Raw genomic sequence first — 19,010 nt, 5'->3', positions numbered from 1 at the left:
AACATTTATTTTTATATATAAATGACTTTGTTTTCAACATAATAGCAAAAAGGAAGCTGTTTCTGTTGCTCAACCAGCAAGTTGTTTTCTTTTGGGGCATCCTCCAAAAAATACTTTATTACATATACAGATGTTCATTAAGCAAAAGGTACATTAAGGCAGTTGTAACGAGTTGTCATCAGTGTTCTTGTTTATCTTTCTGTTAAACTAGGATCCTGTTCAACTGTTTATCGAGTACTATGATTAAAACAAAAGATTAATAACAAAAGTGAAATTGTTTTCATTATTTTGAATTGCAACTTCTTCCCACTTCAACATGCAAGAACAAAACCACTGGTTTTGAACAAAGGAAAGGCAAAGAAGACTTGAGAAATAAGCCCAGGCAAAATTGGAAGTGAACTTAATGAAGTGAATTTGGAGGGAGGCTGGGGAGTGGGATGGAGGAGTGCACGTATGCACACATGGTGCTGTGCGTATTTGTTACGGCTTTATATTCACTAAGTGTTTAACTTTCAGAAAAGAATTAAGCAATTAACCATTAGAGAATTTTTAAAACATATTTTGCTCTGCCGTGAAGTAAGAAGCGTTTGCTTCTCATTAAAAATATGTAAAACAATAAAATAATCATTCGGTGGGGTAGGTGCCAAATTGCTGCTGCAGCTGGAGTGGGGCAGACAGACCGTCCTCAGAGTATCCCATGTTAAACAAAAGTAATTAAGTTGAAAAGATGCACGTTAACTTTTCTCACCCTACGTATTTTTCAGTATCGTTTGTGTCGGTCAGTGCCCTTAGTTTTCTTTTGTAGCCCAGCATTAAAGGAAGGAAACATGTATCACATCATTTGTCTGTAAAATACTTTTTAAAAGGAAACATTTATATTTATATTATGGCTTGAATTGACCACATTATGTACATAGCTCATCCCAAAGTATTATTTCACATTGAAAAGAAGAAACGTTATTGATAACTGTAGAAGCTACGAAAGAGCTTCCAGTTTTGTAATGAGTTGATCGGATGAATTAAGTCCACGAATATGATGCTGTAGCAGCAGTCTTGCTTTTTACTGTTAATGCATTTGCTGCTGTTCTGGTTGATTGTCATGCTTCACACGTTTTCAGCTGAACTTGGTTTCCTGGAATAGACTGTTAACCTTAAAAAAAAAAAAAAAAAGATAAAAGAAAAAGAAAAAAGATAAAATGTAAAATAGTAATGTCTGTCTTGTGAATGGGATGCATTTTGTATGTTTCAGTGCTAGGTTCCTAACTCAAGGTGAAGAGAGGTGTGAATGACCTAAGAACAGAATTCGCTGGCTGTATAGGTAAATACTGTAGAATCCTACTCTGTATATACTGCAGAAGGAAATGAATTTAACAGTTTCCTCTGAGCACTAGTACTGTATTTTATATGAAGCATATATGCTTTAATATTTTTACTGAATGTGTGCATTAATATTCTCATTTTGCATTTAACTGCTTTGCTAAAATGTTTTCGTCATTTTGCCTTCCCCTTTAAAGACTTGTTCCATCTGAAAAATGTTGGTGACATTTCAGTGTTCACTTTCCTTCTTGTGATGGAACATGCAGCCTGCATGCCCGTCCTGAGATTAGTGAAGAGAAGTGCAGAAGTACAGTTACATAAGGGTTGCTTTTTATTAGGATGCACGCATACTTTTTTCTCTCGTGGTGCTAGGGATCCTTTTCACGCTTGCAGTTACGAGTAACAAAAGGTAGACTCGGATCAAACCCTTTCCAAAATGGGTTCTTAAATCTGCGCGTCTTTTGTTTTTGACAGCAAGTAAAATCTGTTCTCTTCTGAGCTGTTTTCTTAAGCTGTTTGGGAAAAGAGAAATTCCTTCCCCAGCCTTGACCCCCCTCTCCCTGGGCATCAGAGCTGGAGCTTGCCAGGCATGCGGCAGCGGAGCTTTGTGTTGCTCGGAGGGGAGACCCGAGCCTTGGGAAACCGTCGGTGCATACTAAGTCCCTCGCTCACTGAGAGCCTCAGTTACCGTGAAAATTGAACGTTTCCTATTGAAAGGAAGCTGGGGCAGCCGATTGACAGCGGCGCTCGGGCGCCATCTGCTGGGAGAGAGAGTGCTCGGGCTTCACTCCCGCGGCTCCGGCCTCGCCGTCACGTAACGCGCTTTGGAGCGGCGTTACGGCTGCGGAAAGAGTTTGTGAGTGCGAATGTACGCAATGGAAGCATGGCATCGTGCAGGGATTCTTTGTCTCATCGTGCCTCTTAAATTTTACTGTTAGTGTTAACTGAAAATTATTAAAATGCTTTAGTCGTACGTTCTGTTAGGCTGTCATAGTTACTTTATTGCATGAAAGTATGAAAATGAGGAATGGAACAACTTCTTCGGGTGGTGTCGTTAGGTGTGAGAGATTCCTGTGTAAAGTAAAGGCACATGGGTATTCCTGCAGAAGAAATCTGGCTTTTTGGCTTGTGATGCCAATGGAGCCCGAATAGACACAGGTGTGCCTGCGCACCTCCTCGTGCACTGCAGTGGTTTGGAGGGCTACTCCCACAGCTGCGTGCAAGATTGAAGCAATATTCTGAACATCTACAATTACTATGGTAACTGCTTAGAGTAAACAGCAGCAAAGGATGGCACAAACTTCAGCTGCCTTCCCAGAGCTTATGTAAGGGATGCTGCGAGCAGGCTTAACCCAGCTCCTCTAGGAAAACAAAGTCTTCAGAAGAATGTCTTAATTTTGTGTGTTGGGATATCACATTCCCTTTTCTGTTATGTTCTCTTCAGAACGTTCTGTTCATGTGTACCTGGAGGATAATGCTCAACTCTTGATTAAATAATGCACATAGGTTCATATTAGACTTCAAATCTTTTTACAGCGTATGACAGTATACAACCAGCACAGTGACACATTTATCTCAATAGAGTGAAGATCAAGGTCACGGCTGGCAGCAAAATACTAGTTTTTAAATGATGCTTTATGGTACTCTTAGTGCAGCAGTGGGGTGGATAAAACTTCCCCTTGGTGCATTGACAAATACGAGGAAGGGTGGGCTTGAGGAGCAAGGCAGTGTTTGATTTTTGTTTGTTTGTTTTCCTGAAATCTTCTCTTTCTTGATTACAAAATTCATGGTTAGGTGAAGAAATTGAAGCGTTTGTTGAAGGAGCAGCCTTCATCTTTGAGGCTCCAATATAATCTGTACAGAATTTTCTCCTTTTGCTTGGTGCTGTTTGCTTTCCACCCTTATGACCTCGAAGTGCCTCACATGTATATTGTCTCCATTAAACCTCAACTGCTATTTCTTTCTGCTAATTGGTATATCGTTGCATTAACTCATCCCATAGGTTTTTCCTTTTCTGTCAATGAATACAGCTTGTTACTTTGAGTATATAATGTAAATATGCCCTTAAATTTGTAACAGGTTTATTACATCATATCCTTGTAAGTTGACATGGCAGATGACACATTAAAAATTGTTTAAATGTGATTTTTTTCCTGTAATTACCTGATTAAAAGTGTCTTGAAATGAAACAGCTGACACGTTGTTCCATTCTGTGTGGGGATTATTCAGAACAGTGCCTGTGAAGTCCAGTGTTACAGCACAAGAACAGAATAAAAAGATTTAAATCCAGGTAACACTTGGTCACAGTGTTCTGTGCATTGATTAAGCAAAATGTTGATCAAATCATTTTTTTTTATATTTAAAATTGGTCAAAACAAAGCACTGCATTGCTGTAAAGGTCCCACGGTTTGCTGTGAGATCTGTTCTGAAGAGTTGCTCTACCATTGTAAATGAAAAAATGTCCTTGCTTCTAATCAACAGCAGCACTTGCTCTTGCCATCATACTATGCAGGTCAAGATTCCTTTATGTAATACAAATTCTCTCTATTCGGGATGCCAGCACAAAAATGTGTGTGATTCTCACCACAAAAATGTGCATGTTTAAATGTAATTTTAAGTTAAAATAATAAAAACATATGCAAGAAGAAGAATAGAAAAGCAATCTGTTCATGAAGGAAAATGGAGCTGGAGATGAAGATGTAGAAATCTGAGAGATAGCAATTTTAAGCTCAGTGGTCATTATCTAGGATGGACTATTCTAAGCTGAACTTTACTCGCCTTCAGTTGTTGTATATTCTTTCTGGTTACAACCAGCACACTAGTTACCACTGTTCTTCTGAGCAGTTTCCTAGTGAGAAGACCTTTGGTTGCTGGATATAATTATGGTGGACAATTTACTGCTGGTACCTGAGCTTTTACTGTGAGATTTCACTGCTAGATTGAGGAAAGGGGTGAACAAATTAAGGCACAAGCAAGGGAGAGTTTCTTAGAGAGTATCATAGGTCTCTGTCAGAAACACACATAAGAAGGCAACTCAGCATTAAATGTGCATTTTTTTTCTTTTTTTTTCTTTAAGAAAAGCTACACTTACACAAGAACAAATTACTGCTGTCAGCAGCTATCACTGTCTCTCAGACAGAGCATACGATGTGCCAGTGGAGCTCCAATGTACTTAGGTGCTTTTTTTGTTGTAGCTTTATATTATCTGTGAGGGAAGTAGTACAACAACTTGGTCTTTCTCATGGTTTTGCTGTCACTTGTTCCTTCTTTCTTTACGTTGACTGAAGCTTTCCTCAGTTTTCTCTACTGGCACGTAGAATTGGTCCAGGTAGCATGGTACATACCTGATCACTACAGCTGTGGTTATTATATTTGAAAATTGTATTACCAGGACTAAAAGTGTGAAGTACTGCATCTATTTTTAAGTATTACCACATTAGTTTTCCTTTTCATGTAGCTTCCAAAGAGTATGTTTCTGAGTCTGTTATGGTTTTATGTATATTTTCATTTGACTCTTGCCTATTTGCATATAATTGTCCATAGAATAAGTAATACGATGATATCTAGAGTAGATGGTTAGACGAGTCTTTCTGAGGAAGACAAGAAAAACAAAACACAAAGTTCTAAACAATTCTCAGTGTGCTCTCTTGCCCTAACAACCCATAGGTAATACAGTTAAATAATGTTACAGTTCTCGAAAGTCCATTGAAACCAATATGGTGGAACTAATTGGTTTGGGACGGTTGTCACCACTGGCCTTCAGAAATGCTGCTGAGTGCAGGATCATCTGCTGTGTAGGATCCTCTGTGCTTGTTTTTCATGTTGGTCTTGTTTTTCAGTGGGTCTGATGGAGTGGTTTTCCTTCCTCTTTGGGCTTAGTTGTCTCTCTCAGTTCTTTGAAGCCTAGAAATTGGTGGAGGCTTGAGATGCCAGAATGTGTCAGCCAGAAGCTCACTTCAGCTTGGCTGTGGGTTGTGTGTGTGTGTGTGTGCATGTGTGTATAAGAATGGGATCCAGGAGGAAAAACAGACGAAGAAGAATGTTATCTAGATCACATTCAAAGAATGAACTTATTTGCAATGAATCATCAAAATGATGCAGGATTTGCAAGTGACCTCAAGCTTCTTTTTATAGTTATGCAGCTTATGACTTTCCTAGGGGCTCCTAGCTTTATTGTATACCTGAGTAAGTATCTAAGGACTGTTACAGTCCAGCTTGGACTCTGCCATAATAGGTGCTGTCTTTAAAATCTGCCAAGTCATAGTACAAAACATGCTTTTTTGTAAAAGCTTGTCTGAGATTTGCACAGATGAATATCTAATTGATTGATGTTGAAGGTTGACTGCTCTCCAGACATTTCAATTAACACCCTGTTCTAAAGTGGTGGCGTTCAGTCTTTGAATAATTTTAGCTTGTGGTGGGCTTGCATAAACATCTCTATGTTAGCAATGTTAGTAATGCAAACGTTTCTAAAGTCAGGGTTATGACAGTAGTATCCAGAAGGCTTTATTGCATTTGGAGCTGGTTGCCAGGTGGGTTGGTGGAATCTCCATCCTTGGAGAGGTTAAAAACTCATCTCAGTGTGTCCTGAGCTGCCTGCTGTAACTGACCCTGCTTTGAGACAGTGATCTCCAGAAGTCCCTTCCAACACTTCTGGCTTGTTTCTCAAGAAAATGAAGATTTTGGAGAAGCAAGACAGCAGTCTCAGAAAAGTTTGGTGATTTTGCGCCTGCTAGATTTGGTCCCTGGTTTAGAGGCAAATCCTACTGTTATTGCTTGCATATTTCAAGTACCATGGAGAGAGTGTTGGTTTAGTTACGTCATCATTATATCTCAGTATTTTTGCTGACATAATTATTAAAACATGAGCCTATTTCATGAACAAAGGCTTCAGCATCGTTGATAAGTATCAGCAATGAAGTGAGGGGAAAAACTATTCCAACTGTTAGGGAGTTTAAAAAATATGCACAGGTGTTTGCGTAAGTACTGAACAGCTGCTTGAAATGCTCTGCTGGCACAAAAAATGTTTTCCCAGAACTGCTAGCTAACTTTAAGATAGTTCAGTTTCAAAAAAAATAAAAAAATTAAATTAAATAAAAATCAATTCCTCTGATTTTTTCCAGATTATCTAGTTTAGAAGCTTTTCTAAAAACTGACTGGAATCTGAGGTAAGCTGCCATAGTGAAGACAGGCAAAACTGCCTGGGCAGAGTGTGGAAGGTGTACACTCGCTTGGAGTGAAGTAAGAGCATGAGGATGGGTGTCCTACTCATGCACAGCTATCAGCTCCTAATGGCTGTGGCACTGGGGCTGCGCACCTACCCAAATTTATGCTGTGTCCAGTAGTCAGAGCCAAAGGATGGGTGGGGACTTAAGAAGACTGAGTCATTCCCGTTCTTGTTTCTCCTAAAATATCAAAGTAAAATGCTGCACACAAACATTCAGCCTGTCTTTAGAGGGGCATTAGTCTTAAACGATTTATGATTTGTCTAGAATGATTTTAACTATGTAAAAGTCTTCACACTTGGTAAGATTTCTCTCTTACAAACTTCAGAATTATTAAATATTCTAAAAACCCTGGCCCCTTCTTTGTTCTTAGAAAATTCATAGAATCACAGAGTGGTTGGGATGGAAGGGACATCAAAGCCCACCCAGTTCCACCCGCCTGCTGTGGGCAGAGCTGCCACCCGCCAGCTCAGTCTGCCCAGGGCCCCATCCAGCCTGGCCTTGAATGCCTCTAGGATGGGGCACCCACAGCTGGGTCTCACCACCCTCTGAGTGAAAACTTTTCTCTTAATATCTAACTCCAAATTCTGAAGTACCTGAACAGCATCACTTCCTGGTTAGGAATCCAGCTGCCTACGGATGTCATCTAGCTTACTTCCAGCTGGTTCTGAGGAAGCAGCTGCAGCTCACCAGCTCACTTGTGATCATGACTCAAGTCCTTCTTGCCCTTCTTGATTATTCCTTTGCATCCATCTACCAGTCTTTCCAGAAAGGGCTCAAGAATTTGCTGAAGTCTTTCTTCCTTTTGAACCTCTCACCTCTTTGCTTTTCTCTCAGCCCTCATCAGCTCTCTGAACTGACTGAAATATCCGTACATGCAGCAATAGCCCTGACCATACACTACCATCTGCTAGCCGTGCCTACTGACTGCAGACCTCACTGCTTAGAAAGCACTGCCTAGGCACTAGGCTTCAGGCCTAGCAGTAGTTTCAGTAAAGCAGAAGGTTTATTTCCCCAAAATGAGGACAAATCCTTGCAGAAACAGCCTCTCTTTCTGGGAAGGTGGGAAGCAGGCAGAGGGCAGGTGGGAGAAGGTATGTTAGTTGTACCCTGTGTGTCAGTGTGGCTTTGCCTTCCTGCACTGCCTGTGTTACCTGTGCCTGAAAAAACCCTGCCTGGACACGTGTTCTGTACATATCTCCTGAAACTCCTTCACCACACCAGTTATCTCCACTTAGCTTCCATTTTTCTAGCTTTCAGTTTTGTTAAAAAAATTTATTTACTTTTAGATGATGGAGTGAGAAATCTTGCAGATTTGTGTTGTAACAGGGCTTTTACTGTTTTATAAAGTTAGAAAACTGATCTGGTTGAGCTTTATATTTCTAGATCATCTGGAGCAGTTTCTGATCTTGCAGACTAATCTTTATAAGTGTACCTTTTTTCAGTGCACGTACATGTAGTTGCCGTGTATCTGCACAGTCATAGTCTAGAAGCTGCCTGTAACATACTCCCAGGGATTAGGCTTCAGTTATATCCCAAATGCAAAGCTAACTGCACTTGGCAACTGCTTTGTGCAAGTCCTTGATCCCTTGATTTGCATTTTTTTTCATTGTCCCTAAGCACCTGCACTTGATAATCTCCTTTGAATCTCCTGCGGATAACAGAGGAGCCATTCAGGGGGCAGGCAGTTCTTAGGTCATACAGTGATGGTTTTGTAGACATGGACAGAATAACATATGGATTTCCTTTTCAGTTCATAGGCAATAAGTACTAAATCAGTAACCAGTTACCCTCACGTATCCACAAATGACCCTTTAACAAACGCCAGCTTTCTTATCAGGCTTCTGGTTATGGAAGATACCAAGATGATTGTAGGCTTGCAAACAGTGAATCTACAGCCTGCTGTGTGAGGGGATCTCCCGCAGGATTACATCCCTTATGAAAAAAAAATAAGAAAATTGTATAAGTAAAAAAATCACACTCTGTATAATTAATGATAATATTGTAGAAAAGATCTTAAAGCATGCCCAGTTCAAAATACTGTGTGTGGAAACTGGACACAAGAACATCTAAGTGAAACTGTTCCCATGTTTTGCCAAGGTCATTTAGGAAAGGTTGACATCATGAGTGATTCATGTCTGCAAAAACAGAGCGACTGACATGCTATCACAACATTACTTGAGATGAAAGCCTTGGCTGTCAGAGCATTAGTGAGCACTCTGCCAGGACTTGGCGGAACTTGGACATCTGTGATGCAGCCTGAAGGGAATTCCAGCAAGCATATTTATGTGGATGAAAGAACCTCTCTCCTGAGCTCTGCACAAAGATGGCACAAGAAGTTTCTTTCCAGTGGGGCAGAGCTCTGTGAACGAGAATGGATCCCAAGGACAGCTAACGTAACAGCTCACATGTTGAAGCTGAAGCAGAATTGGGTATCTCAAGCAAAATCTCTACAGTGAAGCTGTTCTCCTATCACCAAATACAGCCTAGAAAAGTTGGTTGTTTATCTGTTCTCCATCACTTGTTCCTTGAGAAACAAATGTTCACGGTTAGGGTCTTTCTTATGATACTTGTCACTTGTAGCATTAGTGGGACACTCTCCTTGGAAATGTTCATACAAGTGTCTCCTCTATCTGCATGCTTCTTTAGATTCCTGTTGACAGTCAAGGAACCCTTCACCTGATTCCTACACCACCAGTGCTCCCAGTCTCTATCAATTGGCACAGACACATGGCAAGTGATATTGTGCTCTCCTGTGAGCAGTGCTGCAGTGGCCTTGTGCTCTGGTTTTAGCTCATGTTCATACTGCAGTTGTTCCAACTTCACTTTCCCTCGTTTTGCCCGATACACCCATTCCAGCTGGTAGCAGGCCTCCGAGTCTGTCACTGCTCAGTGAATGAACCACATTGATCACATTTTCATAAGTCGTGTGGAGAAGCCCTGTTGTGCTTTTCCTCCTTTACTCTTGCTGCTGTAAGAAGCCTGCATAAATTTTAGTGTCACGTAGCCACAGATGAATAAGACTCTTTCAACGTCATGAAAAAAAAAGTGTCATTGAAAGGCCAGTAATGAAAACAACTTTAATGTCCCTTAAATCAGGCAGAAACTGTATATATTCATTTTTGTATTTCATTTTATCTCTGTATCAGCTCTTTAGCTTGTAGAACTTCATATGTAGGCACTGTTATTGTGATATATGTTTCAAGTGATTATTTCAAGCAGAACTGCATAACAGGATAATGTGTGGATTTCACTCTATGCACTGAGGAATGTAAGCAGAGGAACATACTGAGTATTTCCAAAGCTGCTTTAACCCATAAGTGGTTAATGTTAACATTTGTCTAGTGCCAATAAAGTTAAATTTATGTGGCATGTAATTTAGGAAATTGAGTAGGCAGAGAGCTGGTGGATGCCTTCTTAGCTAAAAAAAAGTGTTCACTTTCCTTTAAACATTCACACGCATTTGTCATAGCAACCTTGAAGTTGGCCATAATGCTAAGCAAAATAAATAGTGTTAGCATAATGTTTGCTGTAATAACATGTCTCATGAGCTAGTTCAGTACTCCTTTTTATTACTTTATTTTCATTGCTCATTCACTGTGTTGGAGTTCTGTTTTGTGGTTTAATCATTATTACATCATTTTCCTTTCTCGATTTGAAGCTGCTGCCCTGTTCCTGTCATTCCATGCACCCCTTGACTGTGTGCACGTATCACTCCTGACTTGTTCTGTTTCATAACAGGGAATCCTCTGGTCCATTACTTTCCAATAAAGACTTGTAGTGGGATACATTTTTTATAAATCCAGCTCATCAATACTTTATCATTAGGAGGAAAAAGAAAACAAGGATTAGCAGGAATGTGTACTGTGTTCTACAAAGTATGGCAAAAGGCACAGAAAGCTTAATACAGTACATCATAGTCACATCTACACGAGGCAAAACAAAACAAGATGCTAAAGTTGATAGCTAATTTTCATTAAACTACATAAATCATGATCAAAATACCCAGCATTTAGCACAAATCCTGAGTTTGAAGTAGAAAAACTGTTCTTTATTCCAGTCTTCTATTTCCCTGCTCTTTTTGTAGCCTACATAAGAATTGGTTTGTATGATATATTTGCAGAACAAAGCACCAGAGTTTTCTGGAGGGTGAGTGATTGCTGCCCTGTGCACCTTGCCACTCTCTCCTTGTGCACGTGGCAAAAACCCAGCTGACTCTCCCTGGGAGAGGCCACTGGCAGGGCAGGACTGGAGAAGGACAGGGCCAGCACCCTATTTTATTTTTTTTTTTATCCTTTAATAACTTGAAACAATAAACTTTATTTTTGTACAACATATGTAGACTGTTCGAACAGAAAAAAATTAAAATGGTCTATTACCCTTGTCCCTAGGAAAAACGTTATGGTTCGTCATGGTGGTTGCTTTTTTTTTATATCGTAATCCTCCTTGTCTGAGAGGTGAAACTCACTTCACCTCAGATGGCTCACCTAGAAGAAAATAATCAAAAAATATTCAAAAACCTTCCTAAGTCCCTGTCAATACATTTCAGTGTAAATTTAGAAAAGAGGCCAGTTTTTGAAAGGTTTCACAATCTCCATCCTCAGATGTTTTGGCAAAGATTGTCCTATTCTCTGTGTACTAACTTACATAGAAACGATCCTTGTTGCATCCAAAATATATCCCATAGTATTTATACACAGTGCTATATTCACTTAAAGACTATCTATATGCGATGCAGAATCTTCCAGATTTTACTAGCAGAAGGAGCCAACTGCATAATAAGACATCAAATTTGACAACGTATTAATGATATTTGCTTTACATTTTCTTTAAAAACAAAAAAAAACAAAAACAAACAAACAAACAAACAAAAAAAACCCACACATGCAAAAAAAGGTCAAAGCCCCCTCCAACATTCCCAAAATTAAAGTACAATCACCAATAATGTGATGGAGCTTCATCCAGGTGCTGACGATTCAACGATTACTGGAGAAAATGGTGCAGTGCACCTAAAAGCAGAAGTTACTCTCGATTAACAGTCTGCACCAAAATGTCCTATCATCCTTATTGCAATGGACCTATGATTTCTTTGTTCACTAATCTTTTTACGTACCACTGTTCTCACAGAACAGTGTCTTTCTCTCCTCGTGCAATATTCATCCAATGGAGAAGAAATGCCAGTAGGCATCAGCATGAGTAAGGCTTGCTTGCAACAGTGCAACCTGACAGTATGGGACAAATTCTAATAATGCCTCATAGTCTCATTTACAACAAGAATAAAACACTCGATTTCTAAACTGAGATGTAAAATAAACCCAAATAAGGAACGTATTAGAAATGCAGCCTAAGATTTTGACTGGTATTTTTACATCAAGTACAATGTGATGATTCATTTATGAAACTCAGTTTACTGACAATGTATGTTCTAACCATTTTATGCAATGGTATTCATAAGAAAATAATAGATTAGTCAAAAGCTGGTGGACTAATGCAGTTTATTTCTGTTTTATGATGTTCATTAGTTTTACTTGATTGTCTTCCATTTACCTCAGACCACAGGATTAACTGAGCACCCTCCATATTAACTCTCTCATCAAATAATTATCACAGCTTTTTCCATTCAGTATTATTACATACGGCATTTACTTTAATTTCCTCCAAGTATTGAATAAAAAGCGTATTCATTATATAATATATTTACTCTCAGAGCTATGAAGTCATGAACTCATTTTAAGGACTGAGGAAAAGAAGCAAATATAAAATGATTATGGGCAAGACATGCTGTCTACCTCTGCAGTCAGTTTAATGTCTATCATGGAGAAATAAATTTTCCAAGGCCAATTGTGGCACAAGTATTTTTAACCTGCCCTTGCTTGCATTGGTTTAAATCTGAAGTAACTCACTGAAGTTAAAAGAGAAGCTTGGAAGAATTCCACTGAGTGAGAGAAGAAGCTGGCCACCAGCATAAAAACTAATAGTGTTAATCTTCCTCTCGGTTCTAGAGTTGGTCATTTCTTTATGAATGTTTACTACAGTTGTAGTACATAGGAAGAAACTTATTTAGCATTTTTGGCAAAAAATATAATTTCTCCTTCTGAAACATACATTTCAAGAAAGTATCATATTCTAATACATTACCCTTCTTCCATCCCTCTCTAACTGTACTGTCTCTATACTTCCCCATCTTTCCAAGAGTTTTTTTTATGCTTCCAGGAAGTAAGGATGTGATGGTGTTCCCACATTATGGACAGACAACTGAGACTGAGGGATTGTGGGCTAAATTCAGAGCGATGATTTTTCATATAAACAGCAGTGTCTCTGTGAGTACTTACATACTGTAAGTACTGTAGCAGAAATGCTAAGTCACAGCTTGAACCAGTGATTGAGCACCTGGTGGGAAGGTGGGGCCAATCCAGGGGAGCTTAGGTTCATGCAATGCACCTGAGTGACTGAAAGGGCTGGAGCCAGGATCCGCCCCTTTCCCAACCTCATTTAAGTGTTGGCAGTGGAGTTGGGGGTATTTCACCTGGAGATCCCTGTCTACTTGAGGCCTTCTGAAGGTGAGCAAATTTTCTTCATTGTTGTGTCTATGGCTGTTGTGTTTGGGCTTGTTCATGTTTGCTGTAACGTAGGTGTTTCTTGCCCTGCTATTACTGCTGTACTTTCCATCACATTACAGCATTGTGTATGTGCATTCTCTTCCCTAATCTGCTCAACACTAAGAAGCATTTAAAGGTACTCAGTATTTAACTTGTGAAGACATATTATCTGTTGGACAGATGTGCTGGTGCATTAGGTTACAACCATACCAGTTAACCATCTTTCAGGCAGCTCCTGAGGTCTGCTAGGATTTCCAAAAGGATTCATTTTTTTGTTTTTACTCATGATTATAAGTTCCCTAGGTAGATAGATACAGAATGTGGTCCCAGCAGCTAAGCCTAAGCATCCCTTTGGGTCTGGGTCCCTGGGTTGGTCCCTGTCAGTGTGAGCTTGAATCCACACCCCAGCTCCCCATGATTGCTCTATCCTCCAGATGGTCTGATAGTGCACTGTAATTCACATCAAGGCATACATTGAAATTCAACATTTGTCTATGTAGATAGATATTTTTCTTGCACTGCCCGTCAGTAGAACAGACATCTGGATGGACCATAGTGTGTCTGTCTCAGCCTCCATTACTCACACCAAATCTCAGCTCTGCTGAATTGATATTTCAATGACAGCAGCCTTAACTTAGCTTGCCTCTGAGAAGACCCAGTAGCAGATACTATATGGCAGGGATCATTGTCTCTGCCTGTTCTCTTAAGACAACTTTAAGGTTTTAGTGAGCTAGTGATGAGGGGTTTTGTCTTTCCCTACTTCTGGCACAGAAAGGGCTGTGCTCCACAATTCCCAGGCAAGTGGGACATGTCATTCCCAGCTGCTCTTGGTGGCTTACTGCTGTCACTCTTCAGATCCACCAAAGTGGCCCAGACAGAAATAGGCTGCTGATACAAGCTGGTATCAGTGAGAGATAAGGTTATAGAAAAGCTACATAAGACTCTGTGGGCTGAGTGATTCCGGTGTAACTTTTTTCCAGTTTTGTAGAACTGAAATGCAGTTTCAGAGAATGTAGGCACAGACAACAAAGAAGTGCCTCAGAAATAACTAAAAAAAAAAAAGTTGTCTTCTCTGTTTCATAGTATGTTAATCCAGAAAAGAGTCAAATCAAGAAGCCAATAAAGGGAACAAGAAATCTAGGTATTCTTCCTCATTTGTACAGTTTAGCCACCAGTTAGTTGACTATTAGCAATGCAAATAGAGTGAGGGAGAGAAGTGATGGTAGCCATCTTGCATGAGCTGTGATGCATTTTGCTTTCCCCCACATTACTCCCTCTTCTCAGGGTACGGAGCCCCCTAGCTCTCTGAGCAGCAGCCATATGGTTGAGAACATGAGTGGTGCTGTGCAGATAGGATCTGTTGGGCTTTTTTTTGTGCTCTCAGACAGATCTCCAGGACAAGCCAAGCTTAGATTGTTCCATAACTTTGCTGTTTCCTCAGCAATTTTTGCAAGACCCTTTTCAAAGCCTTTCACAAGCCTGCTTTTCTTAGTTTATAATCTTGACTTCTGATTTCTATCTTAACTCGTGTGACAGTATGCTATTGGCAAAACTCTACTCTGAAAAAGAGAGTCCTGAACAGCGTAGCTGATATTTTAAAGGCCCATTGCAATATTAAGACCCTACAGATCCCTCAGGTAACTCGCACACCTGGCCACACACTTATTCACTGCAATATTAAGACGAGACACAAAAATCCTGCCAGGTTCAATCTGAATGAACTGAAAAATGTCTGATTTCCTGAGTATTCCCAAAAGGGATTACAAAAATCTGTGGATAACTATTCTGATTTCATCTTGCTAACATTATATTGAGGTCATCTGAAATTTATGCAATGGAGACATCTATGGAAAAGAAGGAACTATTCTTAAAGTGCTTCACGGGTGCTAATAATTATTGTTATTATATGCTAATATTAAGCTCAGAAATGAATTGGATACCCTCAAGAAGCATTAGCCTTGATGTTACCATTGGAATCAGACCCCCCAAAAAAGAAAGCATAAGCGATAAATAAGCTGGAAGGTCAAAGAAAGAATTTAGCACTGTCAGAACGGAATGGGTCTAAGTGTTTTTCCTGATGGGGAAAAATAGCCATTAGGAAAAAAAAAAGATTGTTGCTATTTATGAACATCAGGTTGCTAAGTGACATCATGTGATGTTCACCGCTTCAGCGGCCACCCACAGTTCTCAAGGAATAGCAACAGAGGGGGTGAGAAGGGTGAAAGAAAACCAAAAGGCTGAGTTACTATTTTAAAAAAAAGTCCTACCATTCAAAAAGGGGGGGAAAAAAAAAGGCAAAATAAGCCCTCTAAAAATACTTCATTTCTTTTCCTAGGAGAATCCTTCAGAACTAGGTTAGGAACTATTAACAGAAGCAATACACAGGTGAATCGTCTAAAAGAGAGCCTTAGAACCAAAATCTATCTCCAAACAGAAGTTAGCCACTTGCTTTTACACATATATGTACATGCATGTGTATTCATTTTTTTTTTTTCTACTTAAATAGAAGTCCACACTATATATTTCTTAGTTGGTCCTAATGCCAGAACTCTGTCATCTGGGCTCAAATGTTTCATGTATCTTTAATTTCATATTTTTTTTTACTTCAGCTGTGTCAGCTCAGCTGCTTCATGTAGATTCAATTATTTAAGCAACCATGTCACTGTACCCTTATCACTACCAAGAGTTGTAATAGTTCTTTTGAAATTTGTCAGAGGAAGTGAGATGGGGACAAGAAAAAGTCTGGATCAAACACCCCAGGGGAGCATACTTGAGAAACTGAGGTGCTTGGATGAGGAAATAAAGAAATTAGTGAATTGACAATAAAACAATTCTGCTGTTCTTGTGGTGGTGGTGATTCTGAAAGAAAATGTAGTGTGGGTTTGAACCTACAGTCTCAGTGCTCACCTCTTCTATTTTGGAAATTCCTCATGCTCAAAGCTTTGGAGGCAAGTGACATAAAGGAACATGCTCAGCCTTCCTAGCTGGTGTATCATTTTAACTATGAATGTTTAATAACTTGATCTTTTCTTAAACACCTTCCCCATCATAAATTGTCTTTGGCTTTGTGAGTGCTTTATTATGGAGCACATGTATTCATTTTGACTTTCCTGATACTTTGCCTATAATACTAACATATAAAATGACAAAATATGTATTTATATCTATACATACACACACCCTAAATATCCCTCCTCTCGCCCTCTTGGAAACTCCTGCTGCCTCTCTTCAGATTCTTTTGGTTACATTATCCACAAGCAGAATGAAATTGAATAGGTCTCTCTCAAATAGTGCCAGTTTCCATTTTTTCAATGAGCAGTATTACAACAGGCTATTAATTTGATGCCTGTCAACCATTAAAAAAAAAAAAAAAAGAAAAAAAGAAAAACATTTAGGGTATTGAATTCATTTTCTCAGATGCAGTGAGTAGAAAGGAAAGGCAATTTGGTGTGGTTGTGAGAGCTGGGATAATCATGTTAGGTAGATAAATTAGGGGGGGAGTATCTGTTGTTTTCTCTGAAGATGATTATCAATACTTGCCCATTACCAATACATCTTTACTAACAAAGTTAACACATACAGAGGTACATAGCTTGCTTAGTGTCTCAGAGTCACAAGATTATTATAATTAACACTCAAGTCACACTGATTTGGAGCATAATTACCTCCTTAGGAGAGAGTTTCTGCTGAAGAATGTGAAGTGTAGCCTTCTAGTTTTGCTTGGTTAAGCTTTTCCTCTACCAGACTTCCAGAAAACTGCTTGTGTAGCACCGTTAAAGCATTTAAACTAGGGAAGTGCCTGCTTTTAAAGGGGAGAAGGCAAGAATTTTATTTCTTGCCCGCTTCTTTTGTTGGCATTTTTATTTCGTGGGGGTGGAGGGGTGGGAGGGGGAGGAGGGAAGACAAACATGCTCTCAGTTCCTTTTCCCCATACTAACAGAGTAGCTTTTTCTCTGTGGCAAGCACACCTTCCAGACAGGGAGTTGCTTTCGGACTTGAGTGGTTTACTCCCTTCCTGTTTGAGACCAATTCCATCTCATTTGCGATGCTGTTAGTCCAGGAAGTGGCTATCCTGAGGTCACTCCTGAGCCCACCCTTTCCAAATGGCACTGCAGCCCTTTCTTCTGAAACACCACCCCCAAGGTTGGGCCCTCGCTGTGGTGAACAAGCAATGTAAATCTGTCAGGATTACCCACAACTGGTGCGTGTTGAAATTCTCCAAAATAATTTGAAAGCTGTGGTTTGAAAAACGATGCTGGCTATTTATTAAAACAGCAAGCATGATCAGACCAAGCCAACTTGCTGGCTTAACAGATGGAAGCTTGTTAAAAATCTTTATTTCAATATGTTAAGAAACCAGTATTGCTGCAAATTGTGAAGTATGACTTGTGTTTCAAGCCCCAGTGGAACGGATGTCTTATGCTTTGAAACTCTGCTCTATGTTCAAGACCCAGTGTTTGCCACTTCATAATGTTTTGATTTGTTTTGTTGTTTTTCTGGATTTTTTTTTTTTTTTAGAAGTCAACTATTCCAGTATTTTTAATAGCTATCCCACATTTCCTGTCTTTTCTTTCAACTACAGTAGGTACTCTGACACTGTCAGTTGAGGAGAGTATGATGATTACTTCATGAAGTTCTGGTCTACAATCTTTACTACCCAGATAACACTGTTTTGGTTTTTTTTACACCTGAAGTATGGAGAGATTTAAGTTTTATTCCAAAGCTCCCACTGCATGTTACAAGGACAGAAATCTTTTTGTCCTACCAGAGACAAAATTTCTTTTCCTCTCCTCAGAAGGAAGATTAAAAAAAAAAAAAAAGTCATGAGAATTCACTTAGCCATGGCAAATCCATAGAATAAAGTAACTGGTAGTGAGGAAAAATGACATAATGACATTCCTAAGCTGAAAAAGGGACCTTTTGCAAGTCTATATGCTTGCCCGATCTTATACACTTGTTTTGGTACATGCATATTCTTAGAAATCTTTGCAGGCAGCTGGTGCTCCTGAGGCTGTGGCACTCAGTAGCAGGATTCTGACCCTACAGATCCCTCAGGTAACTCGCACACCTGGCCACATGCTTATTCATCCATTCAAATATTCACTGTATGTTAATTTCATTGGTATGCATGGGAACTATCCTAAGACTTTTCTGTTATTCCTTCTTAGAAGGAGGTCAGGCTAGGTGTCAAACAGGAACATGTGAATACATCATATACGAGCATAAAAGATTAAGGTAAGTTTGTGTGCAAGCATGAGGAGATCAATTTTCCATCAGAAAACCTAAAAATGGAAACATTTTGCACTTGGTTTTTCACTCCTGTAATTCCAGTTTCCAGCTAAGACGAATAAAAATACCTTTCAGTGAAGGCAGTGAAACCACAAAGAAAGACTGCAATACGCACAGCTCTTCTCAGAGAAGCCCTACCACTTAACTTCTAAGAAATAATGTCAGTGTAAATCATGATGTGATGAATGCTTCACTGAAATGATTCATGCCATATGGTCTGAAGAGCAAAATGGGCACAGTTTATTTTTAAAGAATGAGAAATATGAACTTGGAATATTCATTGCTTTGTCCTGCCAGGCTGAACATTTGCTGCAGCAGAGGCCAGACTTAGTGCAGGTCTGTCTTCTTTTGCTCACTTAATAGTATATGTTGCAGCAGTTCAGGGCTTCAGTCTTGCTCATAATGGAATAATGCCTACAAAATTACAAGCAGTACTCAGCCCCATCTTCTGCAGAGATATGTTCACTGGGCACCCAGAGATTGCATTGCCTCTCGCTTTCTCTTAAATGATGCTACCCATGACAAGCAAGTAGTCTTCACAAGGCAATTACTACCTTGATAGTGAGAAGCCAGTTAAATT

Source organism: Lagopus muta, chromosome 6, assembly GCF_023343835.1.
Source record: "Lagopus muta isolate bLagMut1 chromosome 6, bLagMut1 primary, whole genome shotgun sequence".
NCBI lineage: Eukaryota > Metazoa > Chordata > Aves > Galliformes > Phasianidae > Lagopus > Lagopus muta.
This window is presented reverse-complemented; position numbering follows the sequence as displayed.